A 6645-nucleotide genomic window follows, 5' to 3' on the forward strand; every position below is an offset into this window, starting at 1 on the left:
GGTCTTCTGGTGTGTTATGTTTTCTGCATGATATAAAACCGCTTTGAATTTATTACTGTGCATGTGAATTTATCTTTGAAAATAGCCACGAATGACTCATTAATTCAAGGGCGAAGTGCACTAATAGACACCTTTAAACTTATTATTTAAATAATATATTTAAAGGTTAGCCAATTAGTTCAAACTTCACGGGTAAGTATCCTGAATTTTTGTATCCTAAATTTTTGAGCTGTTAATTTATAATTAAAGACATAAAATTCTAATTTTTGGACATAATATTTGAACTTTAGGACACGGTGTCCTAAAGTTTAAACTTTGACTATGGATATATTTTAAACATCATGCATAAAAGTGACTATCCGGTGTCATTTCGAGGAACTTTTTTTCTGCTCAATGAAAGGCGACTTTAAATTAAAACAGGATATTAAAGTGGTTTAGAAGCGCAGACAAATTTAATAGTAATACTCCTAAGCATGTATTAGACCATGTAATAGGACCTAATAAAACTACCTTGATGGTCAAGGAAAATAAAATAGTATTGCCGCTAAATGGCCTAAGCATTGTTGTTAAAAGGTTATTCGTTGTATTAATAATCCCAGTAATCATGTCACATATTTGTACTAATCCCATCAGCTATTACTGTTTAACTCCTTTATTTTTGTGTTCTCTTCCACCTCATGGGTTAATACAAATGTAAGAGGTTTTCTTTTTTACGGTAATTTCTGAGATGCTTTATACATTTATATACCCCAAATTTTTGTAGAGTATTTTGAGGCTAGGATTTTGCTCAAAAGCTCTTCTTATTTTTAATGACTCACCATGCTAATCTCATAATTTGTTTCCTTTTACCTTTATTTTATACACTCCTAATACCCCAAATGTTATGGTTTGACAATAGTAAGTTTAACGAGTCTAGTTAATTTGTTTGTTTTCCCATTTAAGTCCCTCATAAAATTTGGGATTGTTACACAAATAGCCAGCAAGATTCAATATTTATTTTTTCTAATCGATATACATAGATTATTCATTGATTACCTTTTGCCGAGCTCATTTCTAATAGTTAAGGAAAGCATGTCAATTTGCATGATATGAGTTGAGAATGAGATCAGTGTGGAATTTACTAGAGTACTTCTTCCTGCTACATGTATTGATCGCAGAGGAGGATATTCTAGGATTTGAACTCTATGGGCTCAACTTTCAAAATTCTTAGCATTGAACCTGTTATATTTTAAAAGTTATGAATTCATATCTACTAGTTTTTGTAGTTTTATTGGTTTTTTACCTATAAATTTATGTTACGCGTCGAAAGTACTGGGTCAGTTAGTTGAACCCGACACTCGTACGCAACATTCGCGCCTGATTGCTCTTTCCTTCCCAAATGTTATGTATATAATCCGGAATTATTGAATCAAGTATATTTCTCCCTCAAAAGAGTCCCTAAGATTGCATATGAGAAACTATTTTAGACATGCTAATATTGACCTTTGTGATCCAACACTTTGTTACAATAGTTTAGGGTTTCTGCAGTAAAATCACAATTATTTTTTTTTTGTTTTCCTTTTGAATTTCGCGCAAAAATTGCGTGAACAAACGTGGATGAAACTTCATTAAATAGGTTAAATAAATATCGCATCTTAGAAAGAAATATGCAGTTGAAACTCCAGCATTTTGGCTAAAGCTTTTAATTCAGATTTAAAAAAATGACTTTCAGCCCAAAAAAAATTCGAAATATTAATTGCATCTAACTAAGAAATATACAGTTCAAATAAAATATACTTTGCACCCATTGCTTGTAAGTTGTACGCATATCCCTTGACGCACTCCAATTCCACGAGCAACCTTTTATACATTAAAACATTTCTTTAGGTGCCTATAACACACATCACCTTTGTGTTTGATCATTTTTTTTCCTTCCTAAAATAGGTGTATGTCATGCACCAATAAGATCCTAGCACTTGTCATTAACAATAATACAAAAGAAACTTACTTAAAAACTCACATATATTTCAACCGTCACCGCCTTTATCTCATCACGCCCATTTTTGGCAATAATTGCTACAAAATTCAGCCAAAAAATATTTTCGGCGACCACCACTATCTCATTCATCGTTTAATCTCTTTCGCCATCTAGCACCATTAAAGAGAACCACCATTCTTCCACCATATAATAGCTAAAATATTTTTACCGTGTAAACATGAAAATAAGTTAAGTTTCAATTAAATTTATGTCTACGTTAGAGTAGTTTCCCCTAAATTTTTGAAAAAAAATTGTTTACCCGTAAAACGGTACAATTGAATTTATACGTGGTTTTTAGACAACTAAATTAATTTGATCCTGAAATAATGAAATAATTAAGGAAATGCACGGTACTTAGCCTTGAAATAAAGATAAAATAACGAAGAATAATGATTCAGGAGCAAAGCTTCTAGGTACAACAGTGATGAAAACAAAAAACAAGAAAGTAAAATTGTATAAAGCTTTTTATTGATTATAGCGTAGGTTTGCCAAGAAAGTCGTGTCCTTTACAATGACAACTGAGATCACTATTTATAGTTGCACCTAGGGAACAAGGTCTTGGGATCATGCCCTTCTTTAATGTAAATTACGAGGGTCATTAAAGAGGGTGCAACGGTGAGCATAAATTCTCTGTAATGGGTAGCGCACTAAATGCTGTGGAATATTCTCCATTAAATGCTATCGGGTGAAGAGTATTTATTACATCTTTATGAGCGTTATTTTTTCCGATGATAGACGGAATAATTGCCTTCGGTTTTAGCTATCCCCGTTTTAGGTTCCATGTGCGGTCCGCAGATCTCTTCAGTTGGCACTTGGCAGGAAGGTGAGTTATGCGGCCGCACATTTCTGGATTACAACCTCTTCAGTTGGCACTTGGCAGGAAGGTGAGTTATGCGGCCGTACATTTCTGGACTACAACCGCGAGGCAATCTTGTGCGATCCGCACTTCACAAAAGCTCTTGAACCTAGTCTTTTTGCATACTCTCTGATCTTTGACTCTTAAGCCCGGTTCTGCGGCCTGGTCCGCACATTGCTAGAAGTTTTGTTAGATTTTCTTTTCTTGGTTTGAAGCCGCAGAATTCACTACAAAAAAATATTGTAATAATAGCGGTTATTTTAGCGGGTTACGGCGGTTTTTAATCGCCGCTATAAGCATTAATGACGGTTTCACAAAACGCAGGAATTACGTCCGCCAAAAAGTTATTACGGTTGTTTCCGGTTAAACGCCATAATTGAATAAAATGGTTGTTTACAACCGCCACAATTGTCTCTTTAAAAAGGCAGTTTGAACCCGCCATAATTGTCTTCCATTTGTAATTAATTTCTACAATTTTTGCTCATTACATATATTTACTCTGTCCATTGCATGAAAGCTTGTCTATTATTTGTAACAGTTTTAACACAAATATAAGAGAACGATTACTTAAATAAATCACTTGCTGTACATAAAAACCATACGCACTTCAGAATTACACCATCAAATGCATTAAAATACATGGAGTAATATTTTACATCAATTCAACATAAGGGAAAAAACAGTAATAAATCCTAGAGATACATTCAATGAATACTCATGATCCGCATAGTGATTTCCATCGAGTGATCTTTTCGGGCTTCTAGGAGTCGCGGCGCAACTGCCTACAGATGCCCAAGGATTAGGAAGTGGATTAGTATTAGAAGCAGGCGAATTATTAGTTGTCTCAGAACCGGAAGTTGGAGGATTATTTGACTGGTGTCTGCCTTGCCCACCACCTTGTGCTCCCAAAAGAGCTGCAAACTGGTTAGACCCCACATCGTTTCTCGTATATCCAGACAATGTTGTTGCATTTAGGAGTGGCTCTTGGACATTTTCATACATACGCCTCAGCATGTTAAATCCCTCGGGAGAAGATTCAATAACACATGAAAATCACAGACTTCAATAAACAATCAAATCAAAATAGGAGAAAGGTGATGTAGTAGAAACATATGCACACTGTGCAGCCTTGCTCCATTCGCAATGCCCGAGCTGCATAAGCAGGCAGCATTATCTAAGCTTCAATTAACACTCAATTTCCATTCGTACAACATGTTCTCGTCCACAGTTCCACACAAGATTTATGGCGTCCCTAGTTTACAGCTAAAAAATTAATAATCGGGAGAATAATCACTCAAGTACACCCCATATCAATTAAAAGATTATCCGCAAATCGGTAACTGAAAAGAGAAAGCCATTATGATCCGCTTCGCAATCAATCCCCAAACTGATATCACTTAACAATTAATCAATATTGAGACTAATTATCAACATGTAACACCATTTTCAAATATTAGATAACACCATTTTCAACAATTGATTTTTTCAGTGACGCATATTATCGAACAGTCTGTGAGCATCACGTCATCCCTACTCCCCTAATTAGAGAAAGAAGAGAGCTAGCCATGGCTTGAGCTAGTTGAGAGAGAAGAAATTACCTAAGGAAAATTGTTACCATCGATAGTTTGGAAGCATTCAATGAATTTTCTTGCTGATTTGTTGAAGTTCTTCATTCCTGCACCATGATTCGTATAGTTTATGCTAGTGATGAATATAAACTAGCAATAAGACAAACATATATTCCTTTGCCGGTCTCTCCAAAGTCACCAAAGATCAACGGAAATAACAACTGGATCAGTCACACTCTAAGGACCAGTAGTTAGCCAACATACCATACTCCTTGCACATCCAGAATAGTTGTGCTTGTATCAATGTACTTTTTGGCTGATATGGAGTAAAGCTTTTCTTTTACATGGACTTTCAGCATCAACATTAGAATATTGTATGCCCCTGTATAACCTAATCCGTTAAGGTAAAAAAATAAATCTCACAAAAACATCCATGCCATTTTGATCTCACATAATTTTGTTGGTATAAAAAGGGGAAATCCAAGACAAAATGCAAAAGCAACAAAATGGAAGATGACAGACTAACAGAATGTATCCTAAGAAAATTCGGAACCAAAATACCAACTGATAGACACTAGATTATTGCTTTCCAATATAAATTTCACTAGTTCTTTTTAAAATCCTACCTCCATTGTGCAGTGACGATGTAAGAAATTTACTCAATTAGGTCATTTAAAAGGTAAATCGTAGACAATTCTATTTATTAGTATTGATATTTAACTTGAATAAATGGTAAGCGACATGTTACAATATGTTAAGTTACATTGATGGTGTAAAAATCCATTGTACTGTCATTATATATGATTTATATCTTTGTTAAATTACTAATTTCACTTAAAATGATCAATAGTTATTTATAGGTGACCTGATAGTATAAATTAAATAGTTACCTAAAATGAATGATTTCTACTTACCTCTTGACCCAAGGCAGTACCAAATTCATATCCACAGCTTCAATTTGATGTGCTTCCTCAATGGAACTCGAGAGAGAATCAGAATTAACTTGCTCAATATTATTTGATCCTACTGATAGAGTCTGAGCAACTGATGCTAATAACTTCTGTGATTTTCCATAAGTTTTTTTGTAGATACTCATCCCTCAATTCTCCTAATTATCATGAAACAAGTTTAATTATTCGAATAAATTCTCTAATAATCATTTTTCACAATCCAAATTTAATCATGCTCTGCCATTAATTAGACTGTTCCTTAGGAAATAATATAAAATATTTTTTCAAAAAATAAAGGAAGCTAAGAACAAATCCGACAGCTATATTGACAGATCAAAGCAAACTAACAATGAAATCCTAGATCCAAATCAATAAATAGCGAAGAGATAAAATAGAAAGGACCTAGCTGAACTTCGTTTGAAGTTGGGAGTTGAGATAACTGAAGCCGCTGCGGAGATAAGCAAACTCCATACGAGCTTCATCGTGTTCGAATCGATAGCCTCCTTCTCGCGTTCGAATCGACTGCCTCGGCGAGAATAGAAGAGGAGAGAAGAGAGAATCGCCGGCTACAGGGATCTGATGAAACACCGGCAAGGGAGAGGGAAAACTGCAAAGAATAGGATTTATTTGGGGGAAGTTCTAATTGGTGAGACTTCGAGTGACGCTTATTTTAAGTTTGTCCGCCGTAATATACGATAAACCGCCATTTTACGGTTGCATAATATGGCGACTTAAAATTTGCGCTAGTAGAGTGCTTATTACGGCGGTTTCATTGACCCGCCGTATTGAAACCGCCAATATTGCCGATTTTTTGTAGTGTTTCCTTCTAAGGACAGCACATTTGTGTTTTTGCGCCCTTTATTGCCTTGTACTTCGGAACACTCCTTTTTTAGTCGGATTTCATCTCGGGAGACCAAACTTCCAGCTCCTGCAATTTGCACAATTTTATTAGTTTCAGGAACACAATTCAAAACTTTCGGACTAAAACAAAAGCTAAAAGGTGTTAATAAACAATCAAAATCTCCACTTATAAGTTTTCAAAAGAGAGGGACCTCTTATGTTTACGGTGCTCTTGAAGAGGACGTCTCATGTCCATTACAACATAAGCATTTGAAGTACTTATTTAACTTTCAAATAATAAAATCAATTCATCGATCAGACAAGAAACAATATAAAAAATAAAAGGACTTTACTTTATTCCATTCGTTTTCAAAAAGTACATAAGCATTTGTTATGTTAAAGAGAAATTGCCAT

The 6645-nt window shown here is 34.8% G+C and overlaps 1 long non-coding RNA gene across 1 annotated transcript; it reads right to left on the reverse strand.

Annotated features, from left to right (window-relative positions):
• Positions 1–4195: 4195 nt before the first annotated feature.
• Positions 4196–6104, reverse strand: LOC107779383 (uncharacterized). The gene is made up of 4 exons (XR_001646605.2): positions 5794–6104; positions 5356–5549; positions 4706–4832; positions 4196–4548 (listed from the first exon to the last, which is right to left on the reverse strand). It is a non-coding gene; the product is annotated as an uncharacterized LOC107779383 (long non-coding RNA).
• Positions 6105–6645: the final 541 nt, after the last annotated feature.

Source organism: Nicotiana tabacum, chromosome 23, assembly GCF_000715075.1.
Source record: "Nicotiana tabacum cultivar K326 chromosome 23, ASM71507v2, whole genome shotgun sequence".
Taxonomy (NCBI): Eukaryota; Viridiplantae; Streptophyta; class Magnoliopsida; order Solanales; family Solanaceae; genus Nicotiana; species Nicotiana tabacum.